This window comes from Salmo trutta, chromosome 13 (assembly GCF_901001165.1).
Source record: "Salmo trutta chromosome 13, fSalTru1.1, whole genome shotgun sequence".
Taxonomy (NCBI): domain Eukaryota; kingdom Metazoa; phylum Chordata; class Actinopteri; order Salmoniformes; family Salmonidae; genus Salmo; species Salmo trutta.
This window is the reverse complement of record NC_042969.1, coordinates 17,538,768-17,561,818: the sequence shown is the minus strand read 5'-3', so window position 1 is coordinate 17,561,818 and position 23,051 is coordinate 17,538,768. Positions and strand designations below refer to the sequence as shown.

Genomic DNA, 23,051 nt, shown 5'->3' with positions numbered 1-23,051 from the left:
AAATCCTTGGCCAATGAATGATTGCCCAACCAAATGTCGTTTCATACATCATGAAACAGAAGTGTCTGGTGTAGGGAGCCACATCTTAGGGTTTTAAACATCAGGTTTGTCTAAAAACTTAGATAGGTGCACACAGCACTGTCCAATGGGACTCAAATGGGAGCTGTCAGATAATATTCTGTTTCCTGTTTCATTTACAACATGGACTTGTTAGTAAAACAGCATGCTTATGAATTGTGTTGTCAAGTGGGTCAGAGATTCCATGTGAGTGTGCCAATGACATGGTAAATGCTGGTTTGATACTAAACAACCACCACTGGAGGGCAATAAGCAACCATAGTATAGACTACTGATGTCTGTTACACTCACAGTGTATGTATGAACAGAGAAAACCCAGCAAAACACAAACACACACTAACATAGTCACAAAGTCATTGTGCAGACAGTTTCTGAACACTGCATTACAAAATTACAGTGAGCACACACAACCCACTCTATCCACCTCCCTCCCTCCCTCCCTCCCTCCCTCCCTCCCTCCCTCCCTCCCTCCCTCCCTCCCTCCCTCCCTCCCTCCCTCCCTCCCTCCCTCCCTCCCTCCCTCCCTCGACAAACACAAATGTGTTATATGATTTGATTAGGATCTCTTTAAAATGTAAGTCTAATCTTCCAAGAGTCCTTAAACATTAAAATACAATTTATAATAGGAACACATTTTCACATATGACACACTGTTACAAACAGACATGACATATTGACCAGATAAATACTCTAACAGTCTAAAAAGATAGACTGATTCTTCATCTACCATAGTCCAGCACAACATTCCTATGTATTATATTTAAATGGTTTTAAAGTATTGTTTGAATGTATATATTGAAAGGTTTCTGGTTTGCTCAGATAAGTGATTCCATTTCTTTAATGCTCTAAATCGAAATGTTATTTTGCCTATCTCTTTTCTGTCTGGATAACACATAGATGGTGGACAATCTATTCCTTGTATTCACTGAATGTCTGTCTCTTACCAGCTGAATACTGTTGTGAACAGAGTTTGGCCGTTTTAAATGGTGTATATTATAAAATAAGCATGTTTTTTTCAATTACCTTGTTGATTGATGACCAACCAAGAGCATTGTGCATGACTACATCAGAAGAATCATATCTCCACCTTAAAAGAATCCTTGCTGCTTTGTTCTGTGCAATCTGCAGCCTCCTAATTTCACTTGCTGATGCATTTTCCCAGACCACAGAACAGTAGTTCACCTGACTCCCAATTAATGCTTGGGTTGTTTGCTTAAGAATCTTTCCAGGTAAATATTTATCTATCCTTCTGATCATGCATGCAGTTGTACTTTTTTTTACATAGATGAGTTATTTGAGACGGCCATGATAAGCAGGTGTCTAGCTGCACTCCTAGTGGTTTGGTTTCTGCCACTTCTTCAATTTGTACTCCTCCCATACTTAATTGTATCCCATGCTGTGTTGGCCTTTTCCTGGTCGAACAGACCAACAAAACTTTGATTTTCTTGGTGTTTAAAACAAGTTTGTTCCGGCAAATCCACTCCCTGATATTTTCCAAATCTACTTGTAGAGCTTGCTGTACCTGTTGAACTGATTGTCTTGCTGTATAAATTGTAGTATCATCTGCAAATATAGTAGCTTGAGTTTCAGATGAGGCATAAGGAAGGTCGTTGGTATATATTAAGTAAAGAAGTGGCCCAAGGAAGCTGCCCTGCGGTATTCCACAGTTTAAAGCATGAGGGGAAGAAAATGAACCATTGATATAGGTGCTGTTTCATGTCAGTTAGATATGACTGTACCCAATTTAATGCTACCTCCTTAAAACCATAATGCATTCATTTTGTCAAAATTATTTCATGATCCTCCTAATCAAATGCGGCACTAAAATCTAAAAATAGTACACCCATAAACCTGCCATTATCCAAAGCATTGAGCCACTGGTCAGTCATGTCAACCAATGCAGCGGTAGTGGAATGTTTTTTGCAATAAGCATGCTGATTGGCTGTAATCAGATCATTATTTCCATGTACTCCCATATTTGTCTACTCACAATACCCTCCAATATTTTACTGAGTGAAGGGAGTAGACTAATTGGTTGACTATTGGCAGGAGTAATGGGTTCTTTGCTGTCTTTCAGGATAGGACACAGTTTAGCATGCTTCCATATATTTGCAAACGTCCCCTTTTCCAGTGACTAATTAAATATGTATTTCAGTGGAGCTGCAGTCTGGGGAGCAGCATAGTGAAGTAAAATATTGTCCATATGATCATAACCTGTAGATTTACCATCGGGTAATGACTTCAAGAGGTTTAACACCTCCTCTACTGGCACCATTTGTAGACTAAAAGAGCAGTTATTTTTGCTCATAATATGATCATCAATCCATTGGACAATAGCTTGTTTGTAAGAATGGGTGTTTTCATTATCGCTCAGTAAATTAATTTTCTTAGTAAAAAAAATCAGCAAAATGATTGGCAATATCAGCTGGTTTTGTTATGTTCTCTCGTCAACCTCCACACTAGATGGGTATGATGAGATAGATGTACCAAGTAAGCCCTTCACTATATTCCATACCTTTTTACAATCATTTTTTACAATCAATAAAATCATTTTTTGTAAAATAATGTTTTTTCTTATGATTTAATTTAACTGCATAATTATGTAGTGTTCCATAATTCTGTTAATCAATTTCTAGTTTAGATTTGGCTGCTAAGACTTTTGCCATATTTCTTTGAGAAAAAGCCTCACCCAGTTGATCATCAATCCTTGGAGATGGACGAGCACCAACTGTACTCTTTCTTATAGGGGCATGATGGTCCATTACCTCAGTGAGCAAATCAATAAAACATTCTGTAGCGTGATTTAAATCATCCTCTAGATAAATCAGCTCCCAGGATACAGCAGCCAAATCATTTAGAAATAGCTCATAATTAAATGTTTAAAAATTTATCTTGACCACAATCCTAGGGGGTTTCTTTGGAAACTTGGTGTTCATGGTTATGGTCACAATATTATGGTCTGTCCAGCCCACTGGCATTGATCTGGCTTTTAAGCATTGCAAAGGTATATTACAGAAGATCAGATCAATGCACGTGTCTGAACGGTGACCCACCATAATTGATGATCTAGTAGTATCATTAACCATTTGTTTCAAACCACAGTTCTCGGCATATCTCATCAATTTAGTTATATTTGAATTATTATGATCCTTCCAATTTATATTAAAATCACCCAAGGTAAATACATCTGTTACTATCTGTGGTCTGGTCAAACCCAGTGCATAAGTCATCCAGATAGGACACCTTAGAGCTAGGAGGTCTATACACACAACCTACCAATATGGCTGCCTGGTGAGGCAGATGTACTTGAGCCCATAGTGCCTCTACTTGACATACATTAAGGTCATCCCTCCTCTTAAAAGGTATCTGATTCTGAATATACAGTGTTACACCCCACCATTCCTATTCCTGTCCCTTCTAAGTAGACTATATCCATGAATGTTCATTTGCCCATTATTTACAGATGCAGCTAAATGCGTTTCGGTCAAAGCCAAAATATGAATATTATTTATGTTGACCAAGTTAAAAACCTCATGTATTATGTTAGGAAGGCTACATACATTAACTTGGGCTATATGCAACTCTGTCCTTGTCAAGTGGAGATCAATAGAGCATGTATTGGTTATAGTTGAATTTGTCATGATACACTACATCACACAAACTCAGATTTGAACAGTGAATTAAAATAGCCAGAGGGTTACTCTACATGTAGAGTCCCGATACAGTTGCCAGTTGATGTAAAGTTTATCCATCCCCATGGACACTCGTTGATTCAGGCAACGCTTTTCCTTCATGATGGGATTCTCCTTTCATTGATCTCCGTGGGGAAGTGATCATTCATTCCAAAATCAGTGTTTTGGAGTTCTCTGCCCCTGCTCTTCGTCATTTCCTTTTGCCTAAAATGGTCAAAAAATGCAATAATAGCCTGTGTCCTATTCCCAGAGGCCTTACCCATTCTATGGACTCAGGAGAAAGTGACATTACACATGACATCAGTGGGCAGTTTAAGTTGACATACAGTGGGGGGAAAAAGTATTTGATCCCCTGCTGATTTTGTACGTTTGCCCACTGACAAAGAAATGATCAGTCTATAATTTTAATGGTAGGTTTATTTGAACAGTGAGAGACAGAATAACAACAAAAAAATCCAGAAAAACGCATGTCAAAGATGTTATAAATTGATTTGCATTTTAATGAGGGAAATAAGTATTTAACCCCTCTGCAAAACATGACTTAGTACTTGGTGGCAAAACCCTTGTTGGCAATCACAGAGGTCAGACGTTTCTTGTAGTTGGCCACCAGGTTTGCACACATCTCAGGAGGGATTTTGTCCCACTCCTCTTTGCAGATCTTCTCCAAGTCATTAAGGTTTTGAGGCTGACGTTTGGCAACTCAAACCTTCAGCTCCCTCCACAGATTTTCTATGGGATTAAGGTCTGGAGACTGCCTAGGCCACTCCAGGACCTTAATGTGCTTCTTCTTGAGCCACTCCTTTGTTGCCTTGGCCGTGTGTTTTGGGTCATTGTTGTGCTGGAATACCCATCCACGACCCATTTTCAATGCCCTGGCTGAGGGAAGGAGGTTCTCACCCAAGATTTGGCGGTACATGGCCCCGTCCATCGTCCCTTTGATACGGTGAAGTTGTCCTGTCCCCTTAGCAGAAAAACACCCCCAAAGCATAATGTTTCCACCTCCATGTTTGACGGTGGGGATGGTGTTCTTGGGGTCATAGGCAGCATTCCTCCTCCTCCAAACACGGCGAGTTGAGTTGATGCCAAAGAGCTCCATTTTGGTCTCATCTGACCACAACACTTTCACCCAGTTGTCCTCTGAATCATTCAGATGTTCATTGGCAAACTTCAGACGGGCATGTATATGTGCTTTCTTGAGCAGGGGGACCTTGCGGGCGCTGCAGGATTTCAGTCCTTCACGGCGTAATGTGTTACCAATTGTTTTCTTGGTGACTATGATCCCAGCTGCCTTGAGATCATTGACAAGATCCTCCCGTGTAGTTCTGGGCTGATTCCTCACCGTTCTCATGATCATTGCAACTCCACGAGGTGAAATCTTGCATGGAGCCCCAGGCAGAGGGATATTGACAGTTTTTTTGTGTTTCTTCCATTTGCGAATAATCGCACCAAATGTTGTCACCTTCTCACCAAGCTGCTTGGCGGTGGTCTTGTAGCCCATTCCAGCCTTGTGTAGGTCTACAATCTTGTCCCTGACATCCTTGGAGAGCTCTTTGGTCTTGGCCATGGTGGAGAGTTTGGAATCTGATTGATTGATTGCTTCTGTGGACAGGTGTCTTTTATACAGGTAACAAGCTGAGATTAGGAGCACTCCCTTTTAGAGTGTGCTCCTAATCTCAGCTCGTTACCTGTATAAAAGACACCTGGGAGCCAGAAATCTTTCTGATTGAGAGGGGGTCAAATACTAAAATGCAAATCAATTTATAACATTTTTGACATGCATTTTTCTGGATTTTTTTGTTGTTATTCTGTCTCTCACTGTTCAAATAAACCTACCATTAAAATTATAGAGTGATCATTTCTTTGTCAGTGGGCAAACGTTCAAAATCAGCAGGGGATCAAATACTTTTTTCCCTCACAGTAAAGTTGACATAAAAGCTCGAACACTGTCCTCACAGCTTCTGCTGTTGTCATTCTCTGGTATCCCTGAAAAGATTAGATTGTCGCGCATTGATCGACACTGTACATCAAGCAAGGTTTCTTTAAGTTGTTTGTTCTCCCTTTGTACCACCTCCACCTTGCTATGAATAGAGTCTACAGTACCTTTCATCCCTTTGTACCACCTCCACCTTGCTATGAATAGAGTCTACAGTACCTTTCATCTCTTTGTACCACCTCCACCTTGCTATGAATAGAGTCTACAGTACCTTTCATCTCCGTGTTCTCTTTCCTTAGATCATCAATCTGACGTTGGCTGAATTCTAGACTGGCACATAATGCATTGATGTCCTCTCGTAATATATCCAATATATCAAGTTTGACAAGCCTTTCATTGATGGATTTTAACAAGTCAACGTCCATATCAGTGAAACTCTCCCCACGCGCGCCCTCTTACTAGGGGATGGTTTGGTTCCATCGTTGATACCGCTTGGCCAACTTGGCTTTGGTTTGTTTTGTTGACTGGCTTTGTTGTCCTTAACAGTGCTTGAATCCTCCAAAACCAGCGACATGTTTCTTTGAGCTCGTAAGTATCTCTCATCAATGAATCGTTCAAGCTCTTCAATGGATTCTGAGTCATCCAACGTGTTTGCAGGCAGAGTAAAACAAAAATAACAAAACAACGGATGTATCTTTCCGGACCTGTATAGGCCATCGGTAGATACACGCAATAAAAAAACGATTATGTACTCACTCGCGGTTGGAGGAAGTGCTAGAGTTAAAGAGAATAAGAGGAACACAGTTGTTTGGTTGAGTTGTAAGCAGGAGTTGTTTGTGCTGCTCACATGCCAGATGACTGTAGACAGACAGGAGAGCTTGGTTTGGGTGTACTCAGGAGTAGGGTTGATTTGAGCGTTCTGACCTTACAACTGCAGTCAAGCACATGTACAACTATGACAAAATATTGCCACGTTTGAAATCCATAACACACAAAAATGTGCCAATGTAGTGTACACACCACACACCACACACACAGACACAGTCACAGAGACTGATATGTGTGATCCAGTAACCATTCTTGTATGAATCTGAAATACGATTAATGACCCAAGTCCAGTGACCTACATCTGAGATAGGAGAGAAACCCATTCAGCAGAGAGAGAGTCCAGTTCAAAACTCCACTAAGGACAGAAGTAATACTAATACTGCCCTTTAATCTCTCTACCTTGGTGATTTGTGTATGTACGGTTGATCAGCACAGCAGGTTAGTGTGTGTTTTTAGTAGGTCACACAGGTGGGCCATCTGGCTGTCAGCATTTAAAACAGCTGACTGCATCAGTCCTGCTGTGGCACAGAGCAAGGCATTTGCATGTTATGTAGCCACAAACCACATTATTCAGTTGGTGGCCCCACATCAGGAGGCAGTGGTATAAATATTAATGGCAGATTAAAGTAGGTCTAGAAGTGCATTGCACACACTGAAATGATAACACAGTTTTAAGACCACCACAGGAGCTGTTCATTGGAACTTTACTAGCTTTGTTTTTTAATACAAAGCTACTTTCAAATGATAGAGTTTGCATTGATGCATACTTTCTTTGGAGATTTACAAAGCAAGATACAAAAAAGTTGCTGTTTGGAAGGGGGAACAATGGAGAGAGAAAATACATTGGGAAAGAGAGAGAGAGAGAGAAGGAAAGAGGGAGCGGGTAAGAACCCGTTGTTGTCTTAGCTAGCTCTCCCAATCAACACCTGTGATTGCTTTCTGCCTCGCTTTATGTCTCTCTCAAATGTCAATATGCCTTGTATACTGTTGTTTAGGATAGTTACCATTGTTTTAGTTTACAGTGGAGCCCCTAGTCCCACTCAACATGCTTCAGATACCGGCTTTGTCCCACCTCCCACACATGCCGTGACCTCACCCAGTATAACCAGTTCGTCCACTGATGCAATCTCTCTTATCATCACTCAGTGCTTGGGCTTACCTCCACTGTACCCGCACCCCACCATACCCCCATCTGCACATTGTGCCCTGAATCTATTCTACCACGCCCAGAAATCTGCTCCTTTTATTCTCTGACCCCAATGCACTAGACGACCAGTTTTGATAGCATTTAGCCGTACCCTCATCCTACTCCTCCTCTGTTCCTCGGGTGATGTGGAGGTAAACCCAGGACCTGCGTGTCCCCAGGCACCCTCATTTGTTGACTTCTGTAATCGAAAAAGCCTTGGTTTCATGCATGCTAACATCAGAAGCCTCCTCCCTAAGTTTGTTTTACTCACTGCTTTAGCACACTCCGCCAACCCTGATGTACTAGCCGTGTCTGAATCCACCAACAATTCTGAGATTTCCATCCCCAACTACAACCTTTTCCGTCAAGATAGAACTGCCAAAGGGGGAGGAGTTGCAATCTACTGCAAAGATAGCTTGCAAAGTTCTGTCATACTTTCCAGGTCTATGCCCAAACAGTTCAAGCTTCTAATTTTAAAAATGAATCACTCCAGAAATAAGTCTCTCTCTGTTGCCGCCTGTTATAGACCCCCTCATCTCTCAGCTGTGCCCTGGACACCATATGTGAATTGATTGCCCCTCAACTATCTTCAAATTTCTTCTGTTAGGTGACCTAAACTGGGATATGCTTAACACCCTGGCAGTCCTACAATCTAAGCTAGATGCCCTCAATCTCACACAAATTATCAAGGAACCCACCAGGTACAACCCTAAATCCATAAACATGGGCACCCTCATAGATATTATCCTGACCAACTTGCCCTCCAAATACACCTCAGCTGTTTTCAATCAGGATCTCAGCGATCACTGCCTCATTGCCTGCATCCGCTATGGGTCCGCGGTCAAATGACCACCCCTCATCACTGTCAAACGCTCCCTAAAACACTTCTGCGAGCAGGCCTTTCTAATCGACCTGGCCCAGGTATCCTGGAAGGATATTGACCTCCTCCAGTCAGTCGTGGATGACTGGTCGTTCTTTAAAAGTAATTTCCTCACCATCTTAACCTGTTGGGGATAGGGGGCAGTATTTGCACGGCCGGATAAAAAACGTACCCGATTTAATCTGGTTACTGCTCCTGCCCAGTAACTAGAATATGCATATAATTGTTTGATTTGGATAGAAAACACCCTAAAGTTGCTAAAACTGTTTGAATGGTGTCTGTGAGTATAACAGAACTCATATGGCAGGCCAAAACCTGAGAAGATTCCATACAGGAAGTGCCCTGTCTGACAATTTGTTATCCTTCTGTTGCATCTCTATCGAAAATACAGCATCTCTGCTGTAACGTGACAATTTCTAAGGCTTCCATTGGCTCTCAGAAGACGGCAGAAAGTGGAATGACGTGTCTCCTGTCTCTGGGCGAAGAACAGCAGGGGAATTTGTGAGTAGTCAGGCTGGGAACAGTGACACTGGAGATGCACGTTCATGAGAATTCTAAAAAAAATTCTTTCAGCCTTTGAATGAATACAACGTCGCCCGGTTGGAATTTTATCGCTATTTTACGAGAAAAATAGCATAAAAATTGATTTTAAACAGCGTTTGAAATGCTTCTAAATACGGTAATGGAATATTTTGAATTTTTTTGTCACGAATATTTTTTTATATTTTTTTAACCATTCGCTGCCCGCACCCGCCCGCCCGACTAGCATCACTACGCTGGACGGTTCTGATGTAGAATATGTGGACAACTACAAATACCTAGGTGTCTGGCTAGACTGTAAACTTTCCTTCCAGACTCATATTAAACATCTCCAATCCAAAATCTAATTTAGAACCGGCTTTCTATTTCGCAACAAAGCCTCCTTCACTCACGCCGCCAAACTTACCCTAGTAAAACTGACTATCCTACCGATCCTCGACTTCGGCGATGTCATCTACAAAATAGCTTCCAATACTCTACTCAGCAAACTGGATGCAGTCTATCACAGTTACCAAAGCCCCTTATACCACCCACCACTGCGACCTGTATGCTCTAGTCAGCTGGCCCTCGCTACATATTCGTCGCCAGACCCACTGGCTCCAGGCCATCTATAAGTCTTCGCTAGGTAAAGCTCCGCCTTATCTCAGCTCACTGGTCACGATAACAACACCCACCCATAGCACGCGCTCCAGCAGGTTTATCTCACTGGTCTTCCCCAAAGCCAACACCTCCTTAGGCCGCCTCTCCTTCCAGTTCTCTGCTGCCAGTGACTGGAACGAATTGCAAAAATCGCTGAAGCTGGAGACTTATATTTCCATCACTAACTTTAAACATCAGCTATCTGAGCAGCTAACCGATCGCTGCAGCTGTACATAGTCCATCTGTAATAGCCCACCCAATCTACCTACCTCATCCCCATATTGTTTTTATTTACTTTTCTGCTCTTTTGCACACCAGTATCTCTACTTGCACATCATCATCTGCTCATTTATCACTCCAGTGTTAATTTGCTAAATTGTAATTACTTGCTACTATGGCCTATTTATTGCCTTGCCTTCTCACGCCATTTGCACACACTGTATATCGACTTTCTTTTTTTCTATTGTGTTATGGACTGTACGCTTGTTTATTCCATGTGTAACTCTGTGTTGTTGTTTGTGTCGCTCTGCTTTGCTTTATCTTGGCCAGGTCGCAGTTGTAAAGGAGAACTTGTTCTCAACTGGCCTACCTGGTTAAATAAAGGTGAAATAAATCAAATAAAATAAAATAAGAAAGAGAGAGAGAGTTAGAGAAATAGAGAGTGGGTAAGAGAGAGAGAAAGCAGGAAAGAGAGAGAGACACACACAGAGGGGGAAAGAGAGAGAAGGAAACAGAGCGAGACAGACAGAGAGACAGAGAGACAGAGCAAGCGAGAGGGAGACAGAGACAGAGAGATAGATGGTCCTAAATTGTCCCAGTGACTCTGTTGATAGAGTATTGTCTACTTGTGAGTTTATGAGACACAGTAACTGACACCTACTGCCTTAGTTACTGTTGTTGTTCCTGATCCAGTGAAGATCGTTGTGTGTGTGCTTTGCAAACAACAATTAGAAAAGTAAAAGTTTCTTACCTGTTATCCATGTGGAGGAGGTCCATTCAGAGGGAGAGGGATGCCAAAGAGAAAGACAAAAAAAGAGATGGTAAAAAAAACAGATTGTTAGGAAGACATTTCAATGATTGTTTGATACGATACACACACGTTGGACCAGATGAATTGCACAGCAGTTTTATGTGGAATTATTCAGGTTCATTCTGTCTCCATAACAGGGCATCTGTAGTGGTGGATTAGTGAGGAGGCAACAGAGTACTGATAAGTACTGAGCATTCCAACAATGCAGTGGGGGCTTTTTTTCACAAGTACAATTTGTCAGTACAGTGTGAGCACATTAGTCTACTCCTGATCAATGCAAAATATTAGGACTATTCATACTAAACCAGAGCATGCAGGAAATCAAAAGTAAGTAAACAGAAGACATTTGAAATGTACCACACAACTCAACACAATGCAAACACTTAGGCCCAGCGGTGTTTCCTGATCACATGACCTGAACAGGAAAAGATTGGGCACTAGTTAAATCCATGTAACACAATGTGTATCACATAGGCTGGGCAATGGCTACAGGACAGCAGAGCAGACATAATGCTGTTAATGATTCCTATGTTGCTTCCTCCTTCCTCCCATATCTGAGATGTGGACTATTACTGAGCCTGCAGCCATAACATGAGCACACATGGGTTCACATGGAAATCTAACCAATAAGACAAGCTCTCCACTACGCTCTGTGCGGAGGACTCGCACGCACGCACGTATGCACGCACACACTAACCATTGCATAACAGTTTAACTGCTGTACTGAGAATAGCCAGATCACTGGCTCTATCCAAGGCCTTCATGTGAACACACAGTCCACGCACTGACCAGGACGCAGCCACACTGAACCTCTGACCTTTTCCTGTAACAGCGTTTTCCCTGACCTTACCTTTTCAACGACAGGTAATATGATAGGTAATGAGTTGTGACATAACCACGGTAGACGCGACATAACCACGGTAGGCGCGACATATCCACTGTAGATGCGACATAACCACTGTAGGTGTGACATAACCACGGTATGTGTGACATAACCACAGTAGGCGCGACATAACCATGGTAGGCGCTACATAACCACTGTAGACGTGACATAACCACTGTAGGCGTGACATAACCAAGGTATGTGTGACATAACCACGGTAGGCGCGACATAACCACTGTAGGCGTGACATAACCACGGTAGGCGTGACATAACCACGGTATGTGTGACATAACCATGGTAGGCGTGACATAACCACTGTAGGCGCGACATAACCACTGTAGGCGTGACATAACCACGGTAGGCGCGACATAACCACTGTAGGCGTGACATAACCACGGTATGTGCGACATAACCACAGAAGGAGTGACCTAACCAACGTAGCTGTTTCATTACCACCGTAAGTTCTAGGCGTGACACAACCCCTGTAGGTTGCAGGCGTGACACAACCCCTGTAGGTTCTAGGTGTGACACAACCCCTGTAGGTTGCAGGCGTGACACAAGCCCTGTAGGTTCTAGGCGTGACACAACCCCTGTAGGTTACAGGCGTGACACAACCCCTGTAGGTTCTAGGCGTGACACAACCCCTGTAGGTTGCAGGTGTGACACAACCCCTGTAGGTTACAGGCGTGACACAACCCCTGTAGGTTCTAGGCGTGACACAACCCCTGTAGGTTGCAGGCGTGACACAACCCCTGTAGGTTCTAGGCGTGACACAACCCCTGTAGGTTGCAGGCGTGACACAACCCCCGTAGGTTGCAGGCGTGACACAACCCCTGTAGGTTCTAGGCGTGACACAACCCCCGTAGGTTGCAGGCGTGACACAACCCCTGTAGGTTCTAGGCGTGACACAACCCCCGTAGGTTGCAGGCGTGACACAACCCCTGTAGGTTCTAGGTGTGACACAACCCCTGTAGGTTCTAGGCGTGACACAACCCCTGTAGGTTCTAGGCGTGACACAACCCCTGTAGGTTCTAGGCGTGACACAACCCCTGTAGGTTCTAGGCGTGACACAACCCCCGTAGGTTGCAGGCGTGACACAACCCCTGTAGGTTCTAGGTGTGACACAACCCCCGTAGGTTACAGGCGTGACACAACCCCTGTAGGTTCTAGGCGTGACACAACCCCTGTAGGTTACAGGCGTGACACAACCCCTGTAGGTTCTAGGCGTGACACAACCCCTGTAGGTTCTAGGCGTGACACAACCCCTGTAGGTTGCAGGCGTGACACAACCCCGGTAGGTTCTAGGCGTGACACAACCCCTGTAGGTTACAGGCGTGACACAACCCCTGTAGGTTCTAGGCGTGACACAACCCCTGTAGGTTGCAGGCGTGACACAACCCCTGTAGGTTCTAGGCGTGACACAACCCCCGTAGGTTGCAGGCGTGACACAACCCCCGTAGGTTGCAGGCGTGACACAACCCCTGTAGGTTACAGGCGTGACACAACCCCTGTAGGTTCTAGGCGTGACACAACCCCTGTAGGTTCTAGGCGTGACACAACCCCAGTAGGTTGCAGGCGTGACACAACCCCTGTAGGTTCTAGGCGTGACACAACCCCTGTAGGTTCTAGGCGTGACACAACCCCTGTAGGTTCTAGGCGTGACACAACCCCAGTAGGTTGCAGGCGTGACACAACCCCTGTAGGTTCTAGGCGTGACACAACCCCTGTAGGTTCTAGGCGTGACACAACCCCCGTAGGTTCTAGGCGTGACACAACCCCTGTAGGTTGCAGGCGTGACACAACCCCGGTAGGTTCTAGGCGTGACACAACCCCTGTAGGTTCTAGGCGTGACACAACCCCCGTAGGTTGCAGGCGTGACACAACCCCTGTAGGTTCTAGGCGTGACACAACCCCTGTAGGTTCTAGGCGTGACACAACCCCCGTAGGTTGCAGGCGTGACACAACCCCTGTAGGTTCTAGGCGTGACACAACCCCTGTAGGTTCTAGGCGTGACACAACCCCTGTAGGTTCTAGGCGTGACACAACCCCAGTAGGTTGCAGGCGTGACACAACCCCGGTAGGCGTGACACAACCCCCGTAGACATCGTGATGGTAGCAGTATGGTGAAACATCATTTAAGTGATGGTAACAGTATGGTGAAACATCATTTAAGTGATGGTAACAGTATGGTGAAACATCATTTAAGTGATGGTAACAGTATGGTGAAACATCACGTGACACAACCCCTATAGGTTGTAGGTGTGACATAACCCACGTGGGTGTGGCATAACCACTGTAGGTGTGACCTAACCCCTGTAGGTGTGACATAACCCACGTGGGTGTGACATAACCACAGTAGGTGTGACATAACCACGGTAGGTTGTAGGTGTGACATAACCACTGTAGGTGTGGCATAACCACTGTAGGTGTGACCTAACCCCTGTAGGTGTGACATAACCACTGTAGGTGTGACATAACCACTGTAGGTGTGATATAACCACTGTAGGTGTGATATAACCACTGTAGGTGTGATATAACCAATGTAGGTGTGATATAACCACTGTAGGTGTGATATAACCACTGTAGGTGTGACATAATCACTGTAGGTGTGGCATAACCACTGTAGGTGTGATATAACCACTGTAGGTGTGATATAACCACTGTAGGTGTGACATAACCACTGTAGGTGTGGCATAGCCACTGTAGGTGTAACCTAACCCCTGTAGGTGTGACATAATCACTGTAGGTGTGACCTAACCCCTGTAGGTGTGGCATAGCCACTGTAGGTGTGACCTAACCCCTGTAGGTGTGACATAATCACTGTAGGTGTGATATAACCACTGTAGGTGTGACCTAACCACTGTAGGTGTGACATAACCACTGTAGGTGTGATATAACCACTGTAGGTGTGATATAACCACTGTAGGTGTGATATAACCACTGTAGGTGTGACCTAACCACTGTAGGTGTGACCTAAGCACTGTAGGTGTGACCTAACCCCCGTAGGTGTGACCTAACCCCCGTAGGTGTGACCTAACCCCCGTAGGTGTGACCTAACCCCCGTAGGTGTGACCTAACCACCGTAGGTGTGACCTAACCCCTGTAGGTGTGACCTAACCCCTGTAGGTGTGACCTAATCACTGTAGGTGTGACCTAACCACTGTAGGTGTGACCTAACCCCTGTAGGTGTGACCTAACCCCTGTAGGTGTGACATAATCCCTGTAGGTGTGACATAACCACTGTAAGTGTGATATAACCACTGTAGGTGTGACCTAATCACTGTAGGTGTGACCTAATCACTGTAGCTGTGACATAACCACTGTAGGTGTGACCTAACCCCTGTAGGTGTGACCTAACCCCTGTAGGTGTGACCTAACCCCTGTAGGTGTGACCTAACCCCTGTAGGTGTGACCTAATCCCTGTAGGTGTGACCTAACCCCTGTAGGTGTGACCTAACCCCTGTAGGTGTGACATAATCACTGTAGGTGTGACATAACCACTGTAGGTGTGACCTAACCACTGTAGGTGTGACCTAACCCCTGTAGGTGTGACCTAATCACTGTAGGTGTGACCTAACCACTGTAGGTGTGACCTAACCCCTGTAGGTGTGACCTAACTGCTGTAGGTGTGACCTAACCCCTGTAGGTGTGACCTAATCACTGTAGATGTGACCTAATCACTGTAGGTGTGATATAACCACTGTAGGTGTGACATAACCACTGTAGGTGTGACATACCCATGTAGGTGTGACATAATCACTGTAGGTGTGATATAACCACTGTAGGTGTGACATAATCACTGTAGGTGTGATATAAACACTGTAGGTGTGAGATAACCACCGTAGGTGTGACATACCTACTGTAGGTGTGACATAATCACTGTAGGTGTGACATAACCACTGTAGGTGTGACATACCCACTGTAGGTGTGACATACCCACTGTAGGTGTGACATAATCACTGTAGGTGTGACATAATCACTGTAGGTGTGACATACCCACTGTAGGTGTGACATAACCACTGTCGGTGTGACATACCCACTGTAGGTGTGACATAATCACTGTAGGTGTGACATAACCACTGTAAGTGTGACATACCCACTGTAGGTGTGACCTGACCACTGTAGGTGTGGCCTGACCACTGTAGGTGTGGCCTAACCACTGTAGGTGTGACCTAACGACTGTAGGTGTGGCATAACCACTGTAGGTTTGGCATAATCACTGTAGGTGTGACATAATCACTGTAGGTGTGACATAATCACTGTAGGTGTGACATAACCACAGAGGGTGTGACATAATCACTGTAGGTGTGACATAACCACAGAGGGTGTGACCTAATCACTGTAGGTGTGACATAACCACTGTGGGTGTGGCATAACCACTGTAGGTGTGGCATAATCACTGTAGGTGTGACATAATCACTGTAGGTGTGACATAATCACTGTAGGTGTGACATAACCACAGAGGGTGTGACCTAACCAACGTAGCTTCTAGGCGTGACATAAACCCCGTAGGTTGCAGGCGCGACACAACCCCCGTAGGTTGCAGGCGTGACACAACCCCGGTAGGCTGTAGGCCTGACACAACCCCGGTAGTCTGTAGGCGTGACACAACCCCGGTAGGTTGCAGGTGTGACACAACCCCGGTAGGCTGTAGGCGTGACACAACCCCGGTAGTCTGTAGGCGTGACACAACCCCGGTAGGTTGCAGGTGTGACACAACCCCGGTAGGCTGTAGGCGTGACACAACCCCGGTAGGATGCAGGCGTGACACAACCCCGGTAGGCTGTAGGCGTGACACAACCCCGGTAGACTGTAGGTGTGACACAACCCCTGTGGGTGTGACATATCCCCCGTGGGTGTCACATAACCACAGTAGATAATAGGTGTGACATAACCGCTGTAGGTGTGACATAAACACTGTAGGTGTGACATAACCACTGTCGGTGTGACCTAATCACTGTAGGTGTGACCTAACCCCTGTAGGTGTGACATAACCACTGTAGGTGTGACATAACCACTGTAGGTGTGACATAACCACTGTAGGTGTGACATAATCACTGTACGTGTGGCATAACCACTGTAGGTGTGACATAACCACTGTAGGTGTGACATAACCACTGTAGGTTTGGCATAACCACTGTATGTTTGGCATAAACACTGTAGGTGTGACATAACCACTGTAGGTGTGACATAACCACTGTAGGTTTGGCATAACCACTGTATGTGTGGCATAAACACTGTAGGTGTGACATAACCACTGTAGGTGTGATATAACCACTGTATGTGTGGCATAACCACTGTAGGTGTGACATAACCGCTGTAGGTGTGGCATAACCACTGTATGTGTGGCATAAACACTGTAGGTGTGGCATAAACACTGTAGGTGTGACATAACCACTGTAGATGTGACATAACCACTGTAGGTGTGACATAACCACTGTAGGTGTGATATAACCACTGTAGGTGTGATATAACCCCTGTGGGTGTGACATATCCCCCGTGGGTGTGACATAACCACAGTAGATAATAGGTGTGACATAACCGCTGTAGGTGTGACATAACCGCTGTAGGTGTGACATAACCACTGTAGGTGTGACCTAACCACTGTAGGTGTGATATAACCACTGTATGTGTGACATAACCACTGTAGGTGTGACATAAACACTGTAGGTGTGATATAACCACTGTAGGTGTGACATAACCATTGTAAGTGTGGCATAACCACTGTATGTGTGGCATAAACACTGTAGGTGTGACATAACCACTGTAGGTGTGACATAACCACTGTAGGTGTGACATAATCACTGTAGGTGTGATATAACCACTGTAGGTGTGACATAATCACTGTAGGTGTGATATAACCACTGTAGGTGTGGCATAAACACTGTAGGTGTGGCATAACCACTGTATGTGTAGCATAAACACTGTAGGTGTGACATAACCACTGTAGGTGTGACATAACCACTGTAGGTGTGATATAACCACTGTAGGTGTGACATAATCACTGTAGGTGTGACATAACCACTGTAGGTGTGATATAACCACTGTAGGTGTGACATAATCACTGTAGGTGTGATATAACCACTGTAAGTGTGGCATAAACACTGTAGGTGTGACATAAACACTGTAGGTGTGACATAAACACTGTAGGTGTGACATAACCACTGTAGGTGTGACCTAACCACGGTAGGTTGTAGGTGTAACAAGATTAAATTAGCAAAAAATATATAGAAACCGGAGAGGTAAACGCTGCACACTGCTGCTCATGCTCCCAGATGATATTATTTATAATAATGTTTTGACCTTAGGATGCCTGATGAAGACCTGACGGTTGAAACGTTGTAAATAAATATCACCTGGGAGCATCAGCAGCAGTATGCAGCGTTTTCCTTTCTGTTTTCCATGAGTTTGTCTACAACTCCAGCACCTGTGGAAAGTACCTGAATGTACGTATGTTCTTCAGCTTATGTACAAAAAAAATATATAGGTAATCAAATTGTACAACTGAAGATCAACACAGAAGGCAAAGACTGACAGAGTGTGAGTTAAAAGAGCAATCTTAATTGTGCTAGCTAGCTAAATTCAAATTTGTCAGCTAGCTTACTGGCTAGCTCCAACTGTTTACTGGTGGTAACCATAGCAACACGGCCACTGAGGCAAAGCAAGCAGCACCCCCGTTTTTAAAATTTCCAGCAGAAATCAATTCAGAAACGGGAAGAATCCGTTTTAAACACAGAATGCTGAGGGAGAACCCGGAAACTTTTTTTGCCGACTGCTCACACAACAGGACTGTTACAAACCTATTATTTTACACAGACCACACTACTGCCTGGCATACAGCTGTAACCAGGCATTTCAGCTATACCACAAAGAAAAGGCATCTGCAAGGGAAGGCAAATATACATGAGGACAGCGAAAAGGACCAGGAAAACAGGTTTCTGACGGTAACCGAGCACCAGAACGGCAGTGTCATGCACCAGGACAGCACACCGACCTCTCCCCTCACCTCAGGCACTCCAACAGCATGCAGTAGCCCAAACACAGATTCACCAACAGGTCTATCCTAGCCCCCCTCCCCCTGCCCGTCTACGCTCACCAGAGCCATGACCACACCACCATCAGCCTGCTGAGAGACAGGCTGGCTCTGTTAGAGCTATGGGTTACTGAGCTGAAGGAGCAGCCCTCAGCTACACCACCATCAGCCTGCTGAGAGACAGGCTGGCTCTGTTAGAGCTATGGGTTACTGAGCTGAAGGAGCAGCCCTCAGCTACACTACCATCAGCCTGCTGAGAGACAGGCTGGCTCTGTTAGAGCTATGGGTTACTGAGCTGAAGGAGCAGCCCTCAGCTACACCACCTCCAACCCAGACACAGAGCTTCTACAGGACCAGATCAACCAGTGCAGGACCCAGCTAAAGAACTTGTCCAGGAGCTGAAAGCGAGAGAGTCTTACCACAGCAGAGGATGTAAAGGCCACCATGAGGAGTTGTCTGTCATCAAGAGGGTACTGCAGCATAGAGAACAGACGGAATGGACTCCTTGAAATAATCTGCAGCCCCTGCAGATGTGTCCAAAATATGGTGCCCAAGAACGTGGGATGCACTCCACATCCTGTCCCAACCTGACTTTGGCACACAAGGCCACATAATCATTCACACCGGCACCAACAACCTGCGAGTGGAGCAGGAGAGAGTAGGCAGCCTGGTCAACAGAGTAGCAGAGAGGGCCTCTGAGTGGTTCCTCAACTCCTACATCACCATCACCACTCTGCTGGCCCGCAAAGACTTTCATCCCCGTACCATTCAGAAAGTCAACGCTGACATCACCAGAGGGTGTGGCCCACTCACGAATATGCACGTTGCTCATCACCCCAGAGCATCTGCATGACCACTCCCACCTGAGGAAGCAGACAGTAGGGATGTTTGCAAAGACTCTAAAGGATGTGGCACTTGGTAAGACAAACACCGCACTGGACAGAGGACCACCCAGAGACCCCTACCAGACCCAGCAAACCCCACAGGCCCCACCCACCACCAGAGCACCACCACCTCCATCGGCGCAGCCAGACTGGACCAGGCCCAGCCTACTACCCCACACCAGACCACCACCTCCATCGGCACAGCCAGACTGGACCGGGACCAGCCTACTACCCCACACCAGACCACCACCTCCAACAGATCAGAGAGGCAGCCCCCCCCCCCGGCCCAGACCTGCCAAGACCTTCGGAGCTAGAAGCACAAGCATTTCGCTACACCAGCAATAACAGCTGCTAATCACGTGTATGTGACCAATAACATTTCATTAGTTAGTAGTTACTGTATGTCTGTCTGCTATTCTTTCTTTTTGCAACATGAAATCCCTATCAGTTAGCATATGGAACATTCAGGGTCTAAACTCATCAACCTATCAGTTAGCATGTGGAACATTCAGGGTCTAAACTCATCAACCTATCAGTTAGCATGTGGAACATTCAGGGCCTAAACTCATCAACCTATCAGTTACCATGTGGAACATTCAGGGCCTAAACTCATCAACCTATCAGTTACCATGTGGAACATTCAGGGCCTAAACTCATCAACCTATCAGTTAGCATGTGGAACATTCAGGGCCTAAACTCATCAACCTATCAGTTAGCATGTGAAACATTCAGGGCCTAAACTCATCAACCTATCAGTTACTATGTGGAACATTCAAGGCCTAAACTCATCAACCTATCAGTTAGCATATGGAACATTCAGGGTCTAAACTCATCAACCTATCAGTTAGCATGTGGAGCATTCAGGGTCTAAACTCATCAACCTATCAGTTAGCATGTGGAACATTCAGGGCCTAAACTCATCAACCTATCAGTTACCATGTGGAACATTCAGGGCCTAAACTCATCAACCTATCAGTTACCATGTGGAACATTCAGGGCCTAAACTCATCAACCTATCAGTTACCATGTGGAACATTCAGGGCCTAAACTCATCAACCTATCAGTTAGCATGTGGAACATTCAGGGTCTAAACTCATCAACCTATCAGTTAGCATGTGGAACATTCAGGGTCTAAACTCATCAACCTATCAGTTAGCATGTGGAACATTCAGGGCCTAAACTCATCAACCTATCAGTTAGCATATGGAACATTCAGGGTCTAAACTCATCAACCTATCAGTTAGCATATGGAACATTCAGGGTCTAAACTCATCAATCTATCAGTTAGCATGTGGAACATTCAGGCCCTAAACTCATCAACCTTTCAGTTAGCATATGGAACATTCAGGGTCTAAACTCGTCAACCTATCAGTTAGCATGTGGAACATTCAGGGCCTAAACTCATCAACCTATCAGTTAGCATGTGGAACATTCAGGGCCTAAACTCATCAACCTTTGGACTGAAGAGTTTGGCAATGGAGTTTTGTTTCTATCTTAAAGATGTTGACATCATCATTCTGCAGGAGACATGGTGTAAGGCTGACATTGTCACTCACTGTCCCACAGGCTACAGAGAGGTAATTGTGCCATCACAGCTCAACAGAGGCAGAGACTCTGGAGGATTGATCATTTGGTACAAATCTGAAATACAAAATCGAATTGATTCCCTCAAAATTGGGAAATATCACATTTGGTTAAAACTGAAAAAATTACTTGTACTGACAGAAAACTGGGTGCTCCTTTGCGCAATATGTCTCCCCCCCCCTCAGAATCCCCATATTACTCAGGAGGATATATTCCCCACCCTTGAGGACGAGACGTGCCATTTCCAGGCCCAGGGAAATGTGCTCATCCTTGGGGACACAAATGCGCGCACAGGAACACTACCTGATCTAACGACCACACGAGGGGACAGCTTTATTACAGGCCATTCTGTTTCTAACTGTCTTAATCTCCCCCATAGAAACAACAGTGACAGCACCATCAACAAAAACGGAAGGGATCTGTTGCAGCTCTGTCGAAGCCTGGGTCTGTACTTTGTCAATGGTAGGTTAGAGGGGGGACTCTTTGGGAAGATTCAGCTGCTGCTCACCTCTTGGCCACAGCACAGTAGACTATATGATTACAGACACTGACCCTTCTCTCGCAGCTCATTCACCGTCAAGCCACTAACACCTCTGTCTGATCACAGCCACATTACCTTGTTCCTCAAAAGAACAGACATGGAAACAACCACACATTCACAGCCCAGTAAGCTGTACAACATCAGAAATTCATACAGATGCGCCCAAAACAGCACAGAAGAATACCAGAAAGCAACCAGTAACCAAAAAATCCAAACACTTTTAGATAACTTTCTGGATACCACATCCACTCACCAGTAAAGAAGGCATCAATCTAGCAGTAAAAAACAACTATATATTCAGGCAAACAGGAAAAGAAGCACAACTGAAATTGAAAAGAAACATGCCAAAAAAGACTACAGATGACAACTTGTTTGATGCAGATTGTAAAATAAGGAAAAAAAATTAAAGCACAGAGACTCAAATAATGGTGAATTATTCCTTCATTACTGTGAGACTTCAAAACTCTATAAACGTACACTCAGAACCAAAAATAGCACAATACAACAGCAAGCAGCTGACACTAATTGAGGAGTCCATAAACACAAACAACTTCTGGCAAAATGTGAAAAGCCACAAAGAATCTAAACTAGAGGAATTAGCGATGCAAAATGTTGACATATGGACAACCCATTTTAAAACACTCCACAACAATGCGAAATTCATGCACTTTGTGACATCGGCTGATGTAAAAAGGGCTTTATAAATAAATTTGATTGAATTTGATTGATCAGAAGTTGAACGGATTAGAATATGGGGTGGCAGGGAGCCTAGTGGTTAGAGTGTTGGGCCAGTAACCAAAAGGTTGCTGGATCAAATCCTCAAGCTGACAAGGTAAAAATCTGTTGTTCTGCCCCTGAACAAGGCAGTTAACCCACTGTTCACCAGGTAGGCCATCATTGTAAATGTGAATTCGTTTTTTTTATTCAAAAAAGCTACAAAGGACAATGAAAATCCATTTGACTCCCCAAGTACTGACCAGGAGCTCTATAAGAAACTTCAGGCCCTCAAATTTGATCCTGAGTGTAGGTTATTTCCCTGACATCTGGAATCAAGGACTCATAACCCCAATCTTTAATTGACCCTAACAATTCCACAGGCATGTGTGTGAACAGTAACCTGGTGAAGGTTTTCTGTAGTATTAGAAATTAAAGAGTTCTAAACTTCCTTAATAAGCACAATTTCTTGAGTAAAAGCCAAATTAGATTTATACCAAAACATCGCACGACAGATCATATTTACACCCTACACACCCTGATAGATAAACATGTCCACCAAAATAATACCAAAATGTATGCTTGCATTATCGACTTCCAAAAATA

General features: G+C 44.7%; 1 protein-coding gene across 3 annotated transcripts in view; it reads right to left on the bottom strand.

Annotated features, from left to right (window-relative positions):
- The window catches only part of LOC115205349 (protocadherin gamma-C5), a 203,381-nt gene that overhangs the window by 117,029 nt on the left and 63,301 nt on the right, over positions 1-23,051 (bottom strand). The window lies entirely within an intron of this gene.